This window comes from Ranitomeya variabilis, chromosome 4, assembly GCF_051348905.1.
Source record: "Ranitomeya variabilis isolate aRanVar5 chromosome 4, aRanVar5.hap1, whole genome shotgun sequence".
NCBI classification, from domain to species: domain Eukaryota; kingdom Metazoa; phylum Chordata; class Amphibia; order Anura; family Dendrobatidae; genus Ranitomeya; species Ranitomeya variabilis.
In genome coordinates, this window is record NC_135235.1 from 215,154,161 (window position 1) to 215,171,811 (window position 17,651).

The window sequence follows — 17,651 nt, forward strand, 5'->3', positions numbered from 1 at the left end:
GAGCTCACATCCAGCCTATATTGGGAGAGACACACAGACCTCACACCCAGCCTATATTACTGGGAGAGACACACAGAGCTCACATCCAGCCTATATTATTGGGACACACACAGCTCACATCCAGCCTATATTACTGGGAGAGACACACACAGCTCACATCCAGCCTATATTACTGGGAGAGACACACAGCTCACATCCAGCCAATATTACTGGGAGAGACACACAGACCTCACATTCAGCCTATATTACTGGGAGAGATTCCCAGAACTCAGATCCAAGCTACTGGGAGAGACATTCCCACAAGAGAAAAATCTATAAATGGGATCAGACTGCAAACTTTGTATCAAGAAGTCTGAAAATTAATGAATGAAGATTACCGAACAACATTTAGTGCAATTTTATTAACTAAAGGTAAAAATATTTTTTACAATTTCAAATGTGTGTGCATTCTTTTAAAAGGTCTAGTTTACCCCATGTAACTAGCCATGGACCATGAAGTCAGAGATATAAAGAAGAATGCACCAATGTTGAATACAGAGATCTCGGGAAGGGAATGCGGTTTCTCCTTGTGGAGAGCGCCAGCTGCCACAGGGAGTCTGGAAAAAAAACATGGAGATTAGCTCTCATCCATCGGAGAAGACTATCATAGATAGGTGCCTTTAGGGTATGTGTCCACGTTCAGGATTGCATCAGGATTTGGTCAGGATTTTTCATCAGTATTTGTAAGCCAAAACCAGGAGTGGAACAATTAGAGGAAAAGTATAATAGAAACATATGCTCCACTTTTGCATTTATCACCCACTCCTGGTTTTGGCTTACAAATACTGATGAAAAATCCTGACCAAATCCTGATGCAATCCTGAATGTGGACACATACCCTAAGAGAGACAACTTTCTTTCTGCGGATAGAGCTACTGGGGGGGGGGGTAGAGTGGGCCGTTGCCCCGGGCCCCATCACATGTAGGGGCCCACTGGGAGACATGGCCACTTTTGTCATCTGGCCGTATCTGAGGTGTCAGGGAGAGAGCAGCACAATGCAGGCTCCCCTGTCTGACAGACTCCGCACAGTGGCCAGCTCCCCTGTCTGACAGACTCTGCACAGTGGTCGGCTCCCCTGTCTGACGGACTCTGCACAGTGGCCGGCTCCCCTGTCTGACAGACTCCACACAGTGGCTGGCTCCCCCTGACTGACAGACTCCGCACAGTGGCCGGCTCCCCTGTCTGACAGACTCCGCACAGTGGCCGGCTCCCCTGTCTGACAGACTCCGCACAGTGGCCGGCTCCCCTGTCTGACAGACTCTGCACAGTGGCCGGCTCCCCTGTCTGACGAACTCCGCACAGTGGCTGGCTCCGCTGTCTGACAGACTCTGCACAGTGGCCGGCTCCCCTGTCTGACGGACTCCGCACAGTGGTCGGCTCCCCTGTCTGACGGACTCCGCACAGTGGTCGGCTCCCCTGACAGACTCTGCACAGTGGCTGGCTCCCCTGTCTGACAGACTGCACAGTGGCCGGCTCCCCTGTCTGACGGACTCTGCACAGTGGCTGGCTCCCCTGTCTGACGGACTCTGCACAGTGGCCGGCTCCCCTGTCTGACAGACTCTGCACAGTGGCCGGCTCCCCTGTCTGACAGACTCCGCACAGTGGCCGGCTCCCCTGTCTGACAGACTCCGCACAGTGGCCGGCTCCCGTCTGACGGACTCCGCACAGTGGTCGGCTCCCCTGTCTGACGGACTCCGCACAGTGGCCGGCTCCCCTGTCTGACGGACTCCGCACAGTGGCTGGCTCCCCTGTCTGACAGACTGCACAGTGGCCGGCTCCCCTGTCTGACGGACTCTGCACAGTGGCTGGCTCCCCTGTCTGACGGACTCTGCACAGTGGCCGGCTCCCCTGTCTGACAGACTCTGCACAGTGGCCGGCTCCCCTGTCTGACAGACTCCGCACAGTGGCCGGCTCCCCTGTCTGACAGACTCCGCACAGTGGTCGGCTCCCGTCTGACGGACTCCGCACAGTGGCCGGCTCCCCTGTCTGACAGACTCTGCACAGTGGCCGGCTCCCCTGTCTGACGGACTCCGCACAGTGGCTGGCTCCCCTGTCTGACGGACTCTGCACAGTGGCCGGCTCCCCTGTCTGACGGACTCTGCACAGTGGCCGGCTCCCGTCTAACGGACTCCCCACAGTGGTCGGCTCCCCTGTCTGACGGACTCCGCACAGTGGTCGGCTCCCCTGACAGACTCTGCACAGTGGCTGGCTCCCCTGTCTGACAGACTGCACAGTGGCCGGCTCCCCTGTCTGACGGACTCTGCACAGTGGCCGGCTCCCCTGTCTGACAGACTGCACAGTGGCCGGCTCCCCTGTCTGACAGACTCTGCACAGTGGCCGGCTCCCCTATCTGACAGACTCTGCACAGTGGCCGGCTCCCCTGTCTGACAGACTCTGCACAGTGGCCGGCTCCCCTGTCTGACAGACTCCGCACAGTGGCCGGCTCCCCTGTCTGACAGACTCCGCACAGTGGCCGGCTCCCGTCTGACGGACTCCGCACAGTGGTCGGCTCCCCTGTCTGACGGACTCCGCACAGTGGCCGGCTCCCCTGTCTGACGGACTCCGCACAGTGGCTGGCTCCCCTGTCTGACAGACTGCACAGTGGCCGGCTCCCCTGTCTGACGGACTCTGCACAGTGGCTGGCTCCCCTGTCTGACGGACTCTGCACAGTGGCCGGCTCCCCTGTCTGACAGACTCTGCACAGTGGCCGGCTCCCCTGTCTGACAGACTCCGCACAGTGGCCGGCTCCCCTGTCTGACAGACTCCGCACAGTGGCCGGCTCCCGTCTGACGGACTCCGCACAGTGGTCGGCTCCCCTGTCTGACAGACTCTGCACAGTGGCCGGTTCCCCTGTCTGACGGACTCCGCACAGTGGCTGGCTCCCCTGTCTGACGGACTCTGCACAGTGGCCGGCTCCCCTGTCTGACGGACTCTGCACAGTGGCCGGCTCCCGTCTAACGGACTCCCCACAGTGGTCGGCTCCCCTGTCTGACGGACTCCGCACAGTGGTCGGCTCCCCTGACAGACTCTGCACAGTGGCTGGCTCCCCTGTCTGACAGACTGCACAGTGGCCGGCTCCCCTGTCTGACGGACTCTGCACAGTGGCTGGCTCCCCTGTCTGACAGACTGCACAGTGGCCGGCTCCCCTGTCTGACAGACTCTGCACAGTGGCCGGCTCCCCTATCTGACAGACTCTGCACAGTGGCCGGCTCCCCTGTCTGACGGACTCTGCACAGTGGCTGGCTCCCCTGTCTGACAGACTTGCACAGTGGCCGGCTCCCATGTCTGACGGACTCCGCACAGTGGCTGGCTCTCCTGTCTGACAGACTCCCCACAGTGGCCGGCTCCCCTGACTGACAGACTGCACAGTGGCCGGCTCTCCTGACTGACAGACTCTGCACAGTGGCTGGCTCTCCTGTCTGACAGACTCCCCACAGTGGCCGGCTCCCGTCTGACGGACTCCACACAGTGGTCGGCTCCCCTGACAGACTGCACAGTGGCCGGCTCCCCTGTCTGACGGACTCTGCACAGTGGCCGGCTCCCCTGTCTGACGGACTCTGCACAGTGGCCGGCTCTCCTGACTGACAGACTCTGCACAGTGGCTGGCTCTCCTGTCTGACAGACTCCACACAGTGCCCAGCTGCAGAGCCTCAGTCTGTTCAGTGTACTGTGCTGCTGTCTCACCCCAGGAGTTGCTTCCTGGCCATTGCCGGCGACAACTGCAGTTAGCTTCTGCTGTGCAGGCTCTGATTGTCTCAGGCACGCTGGGTCCTAGTGCCCTCTATGCATTTAACTGGACATTTCCTGGTCCTGCCTCACTGCCTGGTGCCTGCAAACTTCATTGGTAAGTGGGGATGGAATTTATTAAATTCATTCAGTTTTGGCATGTCATGGTCACTGTGGGTGAATGTGAGAGGATAGGGGTACTGTGGGGGCTGAAGTGAGGGAGAAGGAACAGGGCACTGGGGGTGAATGTGAGAGGATGGGGGTACTGTGGGGGCTGAAGTGAGGGAGAAGGAACAGGGCACTGGGGGTGAATGTGAGAGGATGGGGGTATTGTGGGAGCTGAAGTGAGGGAGGGGCGACAGGGCATGATAAAGATCATGTTGGATCGAAAGGTTGCAACAGAAGACAGAATAAAAGTGATATAAATTAACCAACGTGTGGAGCGCGGTCCTTATTTTCTATTGGATGTTTCCACCAGAAAGAACGTCAGCTGTAAGTCTCTATCTGTAACTGTGCAGTAATCTCTATATGTTCGGGAGGACTGGTATCTACCACTATATGTCACCATATGGCGGTAATATCAGTGCTGGTCTTTGTATAGAGTTTTATTTTCGATAACAGGGCGGTCATCTCCTGAGATTCCCCTATACCACCATAGCTATAATCATGATTACCTGGTTAGGGGCCACAGGCGGACACAGACAGAAAGGGCCCCTGTGCAAGAACAATATATGGGCCCTTTTCAGCCCAAGAGCATCTAAAAATGCAAAATTGCACCTTTTTTGAGGTAGAAATGGGCCCCATTACCTCTTGCCTCCATGTGCGGCCGCGCAGGTTGCACCAATGATATGTTCTCCCATTGGCGGCCCACTCAGATGTTTCGCCCCCCAGAGCTGAATCCCTAGCTACACCTCTGGATTTAATGTAACATATCTGAGCTACATAGCATGACTGTCTTGTTAATGGGCACCAGCAGTACATCTCACCAACCACAAGGTCAGCGGCACCCACCTCATTAACGAGATGATAATGTCATCCCTGTATGCATTTACCCTATCACATACGGTATCTACGTGAAGAAGCCAACACCTCTAGTGCCCTGTAAACATCAGAGGACACCTTCTGTGTTCAGGAGCACACAGCTCCCCTGCCTCCAGGCTTACAGCTTGCCAGGGGCAGTGCGCTCCTGAAGACCGATATTTCGGACCAGCGGCATGGTCCCACATATGTTCCATACTGTGCAATCTCCCATGCAACCTTGGAGAAGTGCGGGGGTTCCAAAAGTGGCCGGTAGCTAGGCAACAAGCAGTAAGCTTTAGAAATAAAAACTATTCTCCATCCTCAAGATTTTTGTGGTAAAATGCAAAGTTGAGGAGAAAATCTCACCTGGGAAGCAGTACAGACCGAGTAAGGACATGTACGGGCCTAAGAGCACGTTTATCACTGGTAATAAGACAATATATTGATATCGCTCGATCCAAAATAACATAATAATATTGATATCACATCACCCAATATAACAATGATGTCTTACAAAGAAGAGCGACAACTTATAAAGGTTATAAGGGAAATGTAGACCTAAATCTAGATCGGGGTGGTCTTCAGGAGAAGATTCCCTGTAAAAGCTTGTCAACGCAGAGAAAAATTAATTAAAGGGAACCTGTCACCACGTTTTTGGAAGATGGGATAAAAATAGCGTTAAATAGGGGCAGAGGTGGGCGTTACATTAGTGTGTTTGTTATGCGTTTATTACCCACCTAAGTTGCCGAAATACCTTTGCAAAGTCTCCGTTTTCGCCTGTCAATCAGGCTGGTCTGGTCAAAAGGGCGTCTTGTCTTCCCCCAGATTTTGCGTAGTTTTCCGTTGGTGGCGTAGTGGTGTGCGCATGCCCAAGGTCCCGAGTCCTCTGCCAGGGGATTTAAAAGAGCGCGCTGTTCGTTATTTCATTGGTGATCGGTGGGCGCGGCCATCTTCATTTGGCCGCGCGTGCGCAGAAGCGGCGCTCTGCTGGCCGCGGCTGCAGGAAAATGGCCGCGGGATGCCGCGCGTGCGCAGATGGATATCGCGGCGGCCATTTTCCTGAAGCCGCGGCCAGCAGAGCGCCGCTTCTGCGCACGCGCGGCCAAAGGAAGATGGCCGCGCCCACCGATCACCAATGAAATAACGAACAGCGCGCTCTTTTAAATCCCCTGGCAGAGGATTCGGGACCTTGGGCATGCGCACACCACTACGCCACCAACGGAAAACTACGCAAAATCTGGGGGAAGACAAGACGCCCTTTTGACCAGACCAGCCTGATTGACAGGCGAAAACGGAGACTTTGCAAAGGTATTTCGGCAACTTAGGTGGGTAATAAACGCATAACAAACACACTAATGTAACGCCCACCTCTGCCCCTATTTAACGCTATTTTAATCCCATCTTCCAAAAACGTAATGACAGGTTCCCTTTAAAGGGAGACTTGGGGCAGGTCTATGTAAACTGTCGAAAAGAGAACCTGCCTGTTTTGCCCATAGCAACCAATCAGAGTTCAGCTTTCATTTTTCAAACAGCTCCTGGAAAAAGAAAGCTGCCCGGTGATTGGTTGCTATGGCGAGAGTAAAACCACAGGAATCCATACGTTGAGAGTCGAAGTTTTGCGCAGCTGGTAAACCGTAGGGTGATTTAGACTAAGGGCAGCGTAGAGATAGAGGACAGCGTGAAGGTCCTTTTTGGAGAAAGCATGTCACCACCGCTGCCGCGTGTCTGGATGTGGTGACCTACATAGTATGAGATGTAGGACGGGGAGACATTGTGTGCGGAGACGAAGGACTGGGTGACACGCCTCGCGGAGACGGGGCAGCACCAGGCGCCGTCTACTTGGAAACGGGCTGTGTGACATGGTGACACCTCGGTGGCAGGATGACAATGGCTCCTCTTGAGGATGCAATGTGATGGAAGGATATGCGATGAGAAAGGGAGGACTAAGACGAGAGGGAAGAAAAGACAGGTTAATCACCTTCAGGCAGGCTGTGGCGTCTTCCACACTGATACCATCTACATTAGGAGAGACAAGATGACATGACGGCACCTCATGAAGGAGAAGGCCTGACTGACACCAGTGGATCTATAACACCAACCATCTCGGCAGAAGAGATAGATCCTGTCAGAGATTGGGGGGGACGAGGAAGAAGACGTCCACCATTCTTGTACGGTAGGAAACACGACAGCAACTCACGTAGGATTCACAGATGTGGACGCGGTGATCCTCGCTATCTGCAATGTAAAATGCGGTAAACACGTTGAAAACCGGATCTACGTGCAGGGCCATGATCACACACTGCGGTTTTTCTGCAGAAAATCTTCAGCTTTTAACTGTCTAAGGAAAGCGGATGCGATTTCACCAAAGCTCGTGAAAAAACTGTTAGTTTTTGGTGTTTTTTTTTTCTCTATATGCTTCTATGGGGAGCCTGAAAAACAAAACGGAGCATTTCCGATGCTTGAAGTCATTTTCACACTGCGTTTTTGTTTTTTTTGCAGCTTTTTCTTCTGCATAAAAAACGCAGAATGTTGGCAGGAAAAACACTGCGTGCATGACGCACGATTTTCATGCTGACTCTGTATGCATTAAATGAAAAAGCTTAAAAAAAAACAGGGAAAACAATGAAAGAATTGACTTGCTGAGGTTCAAAAATAAAAATTCACTGCAGCTGAAAAAAAAAATGCAAGGATAAAAACAGCGTTCCATGAATGAGATTATAGAAATATAATTTATTTTGCAGCTACTGAAAAACACAGTTTTTTTCAGCATGGGAGAAAAAAACCACGTGTGAACAATCCCTAGTGGTCTAAGGAGCATGCTTGTAGTGTTCTTCAATGGAAATACTGATGGAAAAGTTGACCGGTGCCAGTATCCAGCAGACCCGGGCTGTGAATGGACGTTAGATTGTAACTTTACTATATACTGCTAATATTACGGCATTGTAAAAGTGATCGTTGGCTCAAGTCTATTTTGGAGGCCAATAAAAAATGTAAAACAATTAATGAAAAATATTTTTAAAAAGATTATCATCATAAACTTATTAGAACACAATGAAATATGCTTGAGATTTACAAGCAAAAAAAAAAAAAGTCTGTGCGAAGGAGACTATAGGCTAGCATGACAAAGATGATTGCAAAGTTGAAGATTGTGATGTCGCAGCTAATGATTGTCAAAACAGTCACATTGTAATGCACGAGACACGACTGATGCAAATACTCAAGCCTGGTGTATCAAGTCCCATCTCTACAGCTTAGTATAGAGGAGGAGAAGCTGAACAGAATTATATCTGTGGTGGTTGTTGAAAAAGATTCAGTATAACTTGTATTTTATTCATTGAATTCCCTGGTTTTGTATACATACGAGTCCAGTGGGCGATCCTACTGATATGAGTCCAGTGGGCGGTCTTACTCATGAGTCCAGTGGGTGGGTCTGCTCATATGAGTCCTGTAGGTGATCCTACTCATACGAGTCCAGTGGGCGATCCTTCTCATGTGAGTCCAGTGGCCGGCGGTCCTACTTATGAGTCCAGTGGGCGTGCCTACTCATATGAGTCCAGTGGGCTATCCCACTCATGAATCCAGTGGGCGATCCCACTCATATGTGTCCAATGTGCGGTCTTACTCATATGAGTCCCGTGGGTGCTCCTACTCATGAGTCCAGTGGGTGGTCTTACTCTCATGAGTCCAGTAGGCGGCGATCCAACTCATATGTGTCCCATGGGCGATCTTACTCATATGAGTCCCGTGGGTGCTCCTACTCATGAGTCCCATGGGTGATCCTACTCATATGAGACCAGTGGGCGATTCTATTCATGAGTCCAGTGGGCCATCCTACTCATATGAGTCCAGTGGGAGGGCCTACTCATATGAGTTCAGTAGGCGGTCCTACTCATATGAGTCCAGTGAGTGATCCTACTTGAATGAGTCCAGTGGGCGGTCCTACTCATATGAGCCCAGTGGGTGGGCCTGCTCATACGAGTTCAGTGGGTGGCAACTTGTCCCTTTTGCCCTTCCTATAATAAATAGAAAATCTGTACAAAGCTGTTTGTAATCATAGCAGAACATAACTGGATCCTGTTCCTTTTTTAGGTCTAAGCCCCAGTCTGTGACTGTAGGGTCCTGCCTGTGTGAAATCGCCATGTCGGGGGCAGTTGGACTCACATACTTTGATCAAAATATGAACTAAGAACTTTAAATATAGCAAATCTAGCCATAATGCAGATCAAAATAATTCATATATTCAGTATTTCCATCTATCTTGGCACAATAAGGTGCCGTGCCATCTATTGTTGTTTTGTGATTGTTTTCTTCCACGGTCAGTTTGCACTTGACCATTTCTTTCACTTTGTTTGGACGAGCAGAACTTATTTGTTTGTCATACTTTTCAACTTTTAGACCCATTCTCCACCTACTCTGTGTACCCATTCTCTGGCCCTTCAATGCATCAGTGTTCACCTTCTCAAGATCCCGAGGCACAAGGAAACTTCCAAAATAGCTGATATCTGTAAGGTTTTGGTAGAACCTATGAGATTTGACAACTCCTTCAAAAGTAAGAGAGGTCTCCTTTTTTTCTCCCCACCCAAGATCCCCCTGAATGTTCTGGGAGAGTTGACATCTACAGCTTAGATAGTTTGTGAGTCGGAGGACATATGGAGCAGGGAAAATGTTCATCTGATGCATGTTGTAAAGACAAGAACCCAAAGATTAGTCTGGTTGTGTTTGAGAGATGCTATGCAATGGGTCAGGAAGAAGAAGAACCGAGGCGCCAATGGAAATGTGCCAAACAGTCTGGAGGAACTAAGCTGGCCACAGAAATTAGATCACGGTCAGCCAAACGATCGTTCCGCAGAATGCCATCTCACCCGACTCTGATCTCGCTAATATTGGTGAGTTTGGCCAACTTTAATGTAATGTGTAAGGTGGCCTCTAGGTTGGCCACCAAATAGATGTTTGTCTAAGATCTCAAATATCTCGTCTGACTGGCAACAAACTCAGAATTTATTATGTACGGGGACAATTTACAGAAAAAAGGAGCTCTGGAGTGGTTTGTCTCCACTGAGAACAAAAGGATCAAGTATGTTGCAATCTATCTGCCCAATCCTTCTTTTACCAGACATATCCTCCCCATATGTATTAGATGTTTGGCCTCCCTTCGATAACGCTGGGTTTGGCTGACAATGTAATGTATATGGCCACATCTAGTCCCGTAAACCCCTTCCTTTTCTATGTGCCATCGACTGCAGCGATATTCAAAGAGCAGAAGCTGCAGACGGCGAGCACGGGTGTTATTAAATAATACAGAACATAAGAAATAAAAAAGAGAAGTAAAACAATAATTGTGAAGAACTACAGGCAGCCATTAAAAGGCAAAATAGGACAAGTGGGAAAAACCTGACCAGTAAGAGGAGAGAATGCGCTTGCGGCATAACACGGGGTGTAGCACAAGGGTTATTCATCAGATTTGTGGAAGCCGGAGAGAACATTATACTCTCTCTATCTCCTGTAGATGGTTTTTGTAATGCGTCAGATATATCAAAGAGCTTCCGGAGAAAACAGAACAAAATAATCCACCACGTTCCATATAATGGCACCGTGATCCCATTAATCTGTTACATACTGTATCAGGTCTTACAACTGAGATGGGTAAAAAAAGAAGCCGACCGTCAATGATGACCCGAGATATGAAGAGCGGGTGATGTGGAAACCTCTCAGGTCCATGCAGCGCATATCAACGATCACCCCCACAAGAGACAAGCCCCAATGCGTGGGAAGAGGAAAAGCCTGGAGTGGTGCATTGTGCTAAACCGTAAATAAGACCGGAAATAAAACTCAAACCTTGTACCGTGGAATCATCCCTTGCATGTAATTAAAAAAAATCTATTTCCTAAAATACTGCACTATTTAGTCTTGTCTAAGGCTGTAATGAAGACTCCATGGTAAATTAATGGAGCTCGGCTGTGTACAAGGCATGGACTTCAAGGAGATTTTCTCTGTTAGCACTGGTGTAGTACATTGATTTGGTTGGTGACTTTTTTTTTAGGATTTCAGTTCATAAATATACATTTTTGTTCAACGCTTAGAAGAAAGGTTAATAAACACTGCCTATATATAAGCATTGGAACAAACATCTTAAGTATTGAAATATGCCTTTTCCCTTAGCCCATGACCTCCGGTGTATAATATTTGGCCCCATTGCCTCCAGCGCATAACATCCGCCCATCATCTCCTGTGTATAACATCCGGCCCCATCGCCTCCAGTGTATATGCAGCGCCCCAGAGTCCTGGTCATTGCAGTATTGTCGCTCTGCCGCTAAGGGGAGTGATGGTACGTCTGATGGCACTAAAGGAGTTCACCTGACCAGTTATCACAGTCACACATTACACTTCACACTCTGGCCACCAGGGGGAGCAAAAGGTTCTATGTATTAGGCCACTCCTCACACTGGTAAAACTGGGGGTTGGATAGGAAGTTAGGGAGAAGCTGACTGGGTTTTGCCCAGGTAACATCTAGTGAGAGGAGAGCGTTACTTGGGAAGATTCAGGGGGGTCCCTGTCAGGGGTGGGATCCTGGCAGAGGCCTAGCAAAGGACAGATCGTTACGGAGCCGTGCCTGCACCTCATTGCGGCGGCATCTTAAGAAAAGACATGAAGCAAAGTATATTATGGAGAAGTGAGAAACGAGATCACAGCACAAGGGCGATAGAGCCAGAAGGAGTCGTGCCCCGAGATCGGCAACATCCTTCTGAGGCGCGTAGCCGGCGGCCGGAACGCCGAGGAAGTAATAGACTCTACGCATTACTTTGAACTACGGCGGCAGGGCAGTTAACTTTAGGTTGGCTGCCTCACCTTTTTCACCTAATGAAGACAACGGAGGCAACTGTGGGAGAGGGGCGTCTCTAGGGTCCCTATAAAATAACTCCAGGCCTACCCCGTCATACGGGTGCGTCCTATCCATATCATCTGGGGGACGGAGAGAAAGAACAGAAACATACACGACAGTTGTGAGGACTATCCCGTGGTGCTCAGCAGGGAAGTACTACAACACCCAGGCGCTAGTAGGTAGGCTACTGATTTCCACCTGCAAAGGGAACTCTGGATGTGCGTTCGGACCGGCCGGTCTCAGCCAGCCCTGATAGCAGTCCTCTGGATTGCGGATGCCGAAGCCTTCAGTAAAGAGGTAAAGAGACTGCAACCCTGTGTCCTCGTCATTTACTGCGACCTACACCATCACCTACATCTTTAATTGGGCGCCCCTTAGCAGGGCCACGGACCGGGTCAGGCCACCGTGACATCCCCAGAACCGAGAGACCCGGTACCGAGTACCCCGCTGCCCTGCGCTTGGGGGCCGCTCCATATAACATCCGGCCCCATCATCTCCTGTGTATAAACTCCGGCCCCATCGCCTCCGGTGTATAACATCCGGCCCCATCATCTCTTGTGTATGACATCCAGCCCCATCACCTTTAGTGTATAACATCTGGCCCCATCACCTCCATTGTATAACTGTTGTGAACTCTGTTTTTAGGCTCCCTCTTGTGGTCACAAGTGGTACTGTGTGAGTGCTGGCTTTGGGCTCCCTCTGGTGGCTCTTTGTGTCATTCTGCAGGTCTGAGGCTGGATCAGCTGTCTCGTTATCTGTTAGCTGGTTTCCTATTTAGCTCACCTGGACTATTAGTTGTTGCCTGCTGTCGATGTATTCAGTGCTATTTTGATCTCTCCTGAATTCCCTCGCTATCAGTCTCGCCAAGAGAAGCTAAGTTTCTGTTTGGTTATTTTTTGCTCATCAGAGTTCAATATGTTTCTTGGTTATTTATTTGTCTTTGTTCAGCTTGCTAATATGTGATTTCCTTGCTTGCTGGTAGCTCTAGGGGGCTGAGTTTCTCCCCTCACACTGTTAATTGGTGTGGGGGTTCTTGTATTCTCAGCGTGGATATTTTGTATAGGGTTTTTTACTGACCGCACAGTTCCCTGTCTGTCTTCTGCTATCTAGTATTAGTGGGCCTCATTTGCTGAATCTGTTTTCATTTCTGCGTTTGTAATTTCCCCTTACCTCACCGTTATTATTTGTTGGGGGCTTCCTATATCTTTGGGGTCATTTCTCTGAGGCAAGTGAGGTCTTACTTTCTCTATAGGGGTAGCAAGTTTCTTAGGCTGCGTCGAGACGTCCAGGAATTTAGGCACGTTCACCGGCTACCTTTAGTGTGTTTGTTAGGATCAGGTTTTGCAGTCAGTCCAGTTACCACCTCCCTAGAGCTTGTTCTGTGTTCATTAACTTAGCTAGTCCAATCTGTGATCCTCAGCCACTAAGGATCATAACAGTACAGCAGGCCAAAAAGTGTTTAATGCATCGCAGAAGTGGGATAAGAGAAGTCCTGAGTACAATTTTTTTTTTTTCTCCCTTTGCTGCAGTCTGTCCAGCTTCTCTCACCCCCTTAATCTCTGGGTGGCTTTGAGTTCAGCTGCAGACATGGATATTCAGAGTCTGACTTCTAGTGTGGATCATCTTGCTGCAAGGGTGCAAAGCATTCAGGATTTTGTTGTTCACAGTCCTATATCTGAGCCAAAAGTACGTATTCCTGAGTTGTTTTCTGGAGATAGATCTAGGTTTCTGAATTTTAAGAATAATTGTAAATTATTTCTTTCTTTGAGACCTCGTTCCTCTGGTGATTCCGCTCAGCAAGTTAGAATTATTATCTCCCTGTTACGTGACGACTCTCAGGATTGGGCTTTCTCCCTGGCGCCAGGAGATCCTGCATTGCGGAATGTGGATGCGTTTTTTCTGGCGCTTGGATTGCTTTATGAGGAACCTAATCTTGAGAACCAGGCAGAAAAGGCCTTGCTAGCTCTCTCTCAGGGCCAGGATGAAGCTGAGGTATATTGTCAAAAATTTCGGAAATGGCCGGTGCTTACTCAATGGAATGAGTGTGCCCTGGCTGCAAATTTCAGAGAAGGTCTGTCTGAAGCCATTAAGAATGTTATGGTGGGGTTCCCCACGCCTGCAAGTCTGAATGACTCAATGGCTTTGGCCATTCAGATTGACCGGCATTTGCGGGAGCGCAAATCTGCGCACCATCTGGCGGTGTTTTCTGAACAGAGACCTGAGTCTATGCAATGTGATCGAATTCTGACCAGAATTGAGCGGCAAAATCATAGACGTCAAAATGGCTTGTGCTTTTACTGTGGTGATTCAACTCATGTTATCTCAGCATGCTCTAAGCACGTTAAAAAAATCGCTAAATCTGTCACCGTTGGTACTATACAGCCTAAATTCATTTTGTCTGTTACTTTAATTTGTTCTTTGTCATCCTACTCGGTTATGGCTTTTGTGGATTCAGGTGCTGCCCTGAACCTGATGGATTTGTCGTTTGCCAGGCGCTGTGGTTTGGTCCTGGAGCCTTTGGAATTCTCTATTCCACTGAGGGGAATTGATGCTACACCATTGGCTGAGAATAAGCCTCAGTATTGGACTCAAGTGACCATGTGCATGACTCCTGTACATCAGGAGGTGATTCGCTTTCTTGTGCTGCATAATTTGCATGATGTTGTCGTTTTGGGTCTGCCATGGCTGCAGGCCCATAATCCAGTTCTGGATTGGAAAGCTATGTCTATTTCAAGTTGGGGTTGCCAGGGGATTCATGGCGATACTCCTTTGGTGTCAATTGCTTCTTCCACTCCTTCTGAGGTCCCTGAGTTTTTGTCGGACTACCAGGATGTATTTGATGAGCCCAGATCCGGTTTCCTGCCTCCTCACAGGGATTGTGATTGTGCTATAAATTTGATTCCTGGTAGTAAGTTCCCTAAGGGACGACTTTTTAATTTGTCTGTACCAGAACATGCCGCGATGTGGAGTTATATAAAGGAGTCTTTAGAGAAGGGACATATTCGCCCGTCCTCCTCCCCTCTTCGTGCAGGATTCTTTTTTGTGGCCAAAAAGGATGGTTCTCTGAGACCTTGTATAGATTATCGTCTTCTAAATAAAATCACGGTCAAATTTCAGTATCCTTTGCCATTATTATCTGATCTGTTTGCTCGGATTAAGGGGTCCAGTTGGTTCACCAAGATAGATCTTCGTGGTGCGTATAACCTTGTGCGTATTAAGCAGGGAGATGAATGGAAAACAGCATTTAATACGCCCGAAGGCCATTTTGAGTACTTGGTGATGCCTTTTGGACTCTCTAATGCTCCTTCTGTGTTCCAGTCCTTCATGCATGACATCTTCCGAGAATATCTGGATAAATTTATGATTGTGTATCTGGATGACATTTTGGTCTTTTCTGAGGACTGGGAGTCCCATGTAAAGCAGGTCAGGATGGTATTTCAGGTCTTGCGTGCTAATGCCTTATTTGTGAAGGGCTCAAAATGTCTCTTCGGAGTACAGAAGGTTTCCTTTTTGGGTTTTATTTTTTCTCCTTCTACTATTGATATGGACCCAGTCAAGGTCCAGGCTATTCATGACTGGACTCAGCCTACATCTGTTAAGAGTCTTCAGAAGTTCTTGGGTTTTGCTAATTTTTACCGTCGCTTCATTGCTAATTTTTCTGGCGTGGTTAAACCCTTGACGGATTTGACCAAGAAGGGTTCTGATGTGACTAATTGGTCTCCTGCGGCCGTGGAAGCCTTTTGGGAGCTGAAGCGCCGGTTTTCTTCGGCTCCAGTTTTATGTCAGCCTGATATCTCTCTTCCTTTTCAGGTCGAGGTTGATGCTTCTGAGATTGGAGCAGGGGCTGTTTTGTCGCAGAGAAGCTCTGATTGCTCTGTGATGAAGCCTTGTGCTTTCTTTTCAAGAAAGTTTTCGCCTGCCGAGCGGAATTATGATGTTGGTAATCGGGAGTTGTTGGCTATGAAGTGGGCATTTGAGGAGTGGCGACATTGGCTCGAGGGAGCTAAGCATCGTGTGGTGGTCTTGACTGATCACAAAAATCTGATTTATCTCGAGTCTGCCAAGCGGCTGAATCCTAGACAGGCTCGTTGGTCGTTGTTTTTCTCCCGTTTCGATTTCGTGGTCTCGTACCTGCCTGGTTCGAAGAACGTGAAGGCTGATGCTCTTTCTAGGAGTTTTGTGCCTGACTCTCCGGGAGTTTCAGAGCCGGCTGGTATCCTCAGAGAGGGAGTGATTTTGTCTGCCATTTCCCCAGATTTGCGACGAGTGCTGCAGAGATTTCAGGCGGATAGACCTGACCGTTGCCCACCAGAGAGACTGTTTGTCCCAGATAGATGGACCAGCAGAGTTATTTCCGAGGTTCATTCTTCGGTGTTGGCAGGCCATCCTGGGATTTTTGGTACCAGAGATTTGGTGGCTAGGTCTTTCTGGTGGCCTTCCTTGTCGCGGGATGTGTGTTCCTTTGTGCAGTCCTGTGGGATTTGTGCTCGGGCTAAGCCTTGCTGTTCTCGTGCCAGCGGTTTGCTTTTGCCTTTGCCTGTCCCGAAGAGGCCTTGGACGCACATTTCCATGGATTTTATTTCAGATCTTCCAGTTTCTCAGAGAATGTCTGTCATCTGGGTGGTGTGTGATCGTTTTTCCAAAATGGTCCATTTGGTGCCCTTGCCTAAGTTGCCTTCCTCCTCCGATTTGGTTCCTCTATTTTTTCAGAATGTGGTTCGCTTGCACGGCATCCCTGAAAATATTGTGTCTGACAGAGGATCCCAGTTTGTGTCCAGATTTTGGCGGATCTTTTGTGCTAAGATGGGCATTGATTTGTCTTTTTCGTCGGCCTTCCATCCTCAGATGAATGGCCAAACCGAGCGAACTAATCAGACCTTGGAAACTTATTTAAGATGTTTTGTTTCTGCTGATCAGGATGATTGGGTGACTTTTTTGCCATTGGCCGAGTTTGCCCTTAATAATCGGGCTAGTTCTGCTACTTTGGTTTCGCCTTTTTTCTGCAATTCTGGTTTTCATCCTCGTTTTTCCTCGGGTCAGGTTGAGCCTTCTGACTGTCCTGGGGTTGATTCTGTGGTGGATAGGTTGCAGCAGATTTGGAACCATGTGGTGGACAATTTGAAGTTGTCACAGGAGAAGGCTCAGCGCTTTGCAAACCGCTGTCGCGGTGTGGGTCCCCGACTTCGTGTTGGGGATTTGGTATGGCTGTCTTCTCGGTATGTTCCTATGAAGGTCTCCTCTCCTAAATTCAAGCCTCGCTTCATCGGTCCTTATAAGATTTTGGAAATCCTTAACCCGGTGTCATTTCGTTTGGACCTCCCAGCGTCGTTTGCCATTCATAACGTGTTCCATAGGTCTTTGTTGCGGAGGTATGTGGTGCCTGTGGTTCCTTCTGTGGAGCCCCCTGCCCCGGTGTTGGTTGAGGGCGAATTGGAGTACGTGGTGGAGAAGATCTTGGATTCTCGTATTTCTAGATGGAGGCTTCAGTATTTGGTTAAGTGGAAGGGCTATGGTCAGGAGGATAATTCCTGGGTTGTCGCCTCTGATGTTCATGCGGCCGATTTGGTTCATGCCTTCCATGTGGCTCATCCTGATCGCCCTGGGGGTTTTGATGAGGGTTCGGTGACCCCTCCTCAAGGGGGGGTACTGTTGTGAACTCTGTTTTTAGGCTCCCTCTTGTGGTCACAAGTGGTACTGTGTGAGTGCTGGCTTTGGGCTCCCTCTGGTGGCTCTTTGTGTCATTCTGCAGGTCTGAGGCTGGATCAGCTGTCTCGTTATCTGTTAGCTGGTTTCCTATTTAGCTCACCTGGACTATTAGTTGTTGCCTGCTGTCGATGTATTCAGTGCTATTTTGATCTCTCCTGAATTCCCTCGCTATCAGTCTCGCCAAGAGAAGCTAAGTTTCTGTTTGGTTATTTTTTGCTCATCAGAGTTCAATATGTTTCTTGGTTATTTATTTGTCCTTGTCCAGCTTGCTAATATGTGA

The 17,651-nt window shown here is 49.3% G+C and overlaps 1 protein-coding gene across 6 annotated transcripts in view; it reads right to left on the reverse strand.

Annotated features, from left to right (window-relative positions):
• The window catches only part of GRIK5 (glutamate ionotropic receptor kainate type subunit 5), a 291,864-nt gene that overhangs the window by 175,987 nt on the left and 98,226 nt on the right, over nt 1-17,651 (reverse strand). Inside the window, exon 1 of one of the 6 annotated variants that reach the window (XM_077259910.1) lies at nt 3,724-3,802. The exons of 4 other annotated variants lie outside the window; for them this stretch is intronic. The gene's annotated coding sequence lies outside the window, so the exon portion shown is untranslated. Of the gene's footprint in view, nt 1-470; nt 579-3,723; nt 3,803-17,651 lie in introns of those variants that run through there. One more of the 6 variants, XM_077259911.1, reaches the window with a different exon arrangement.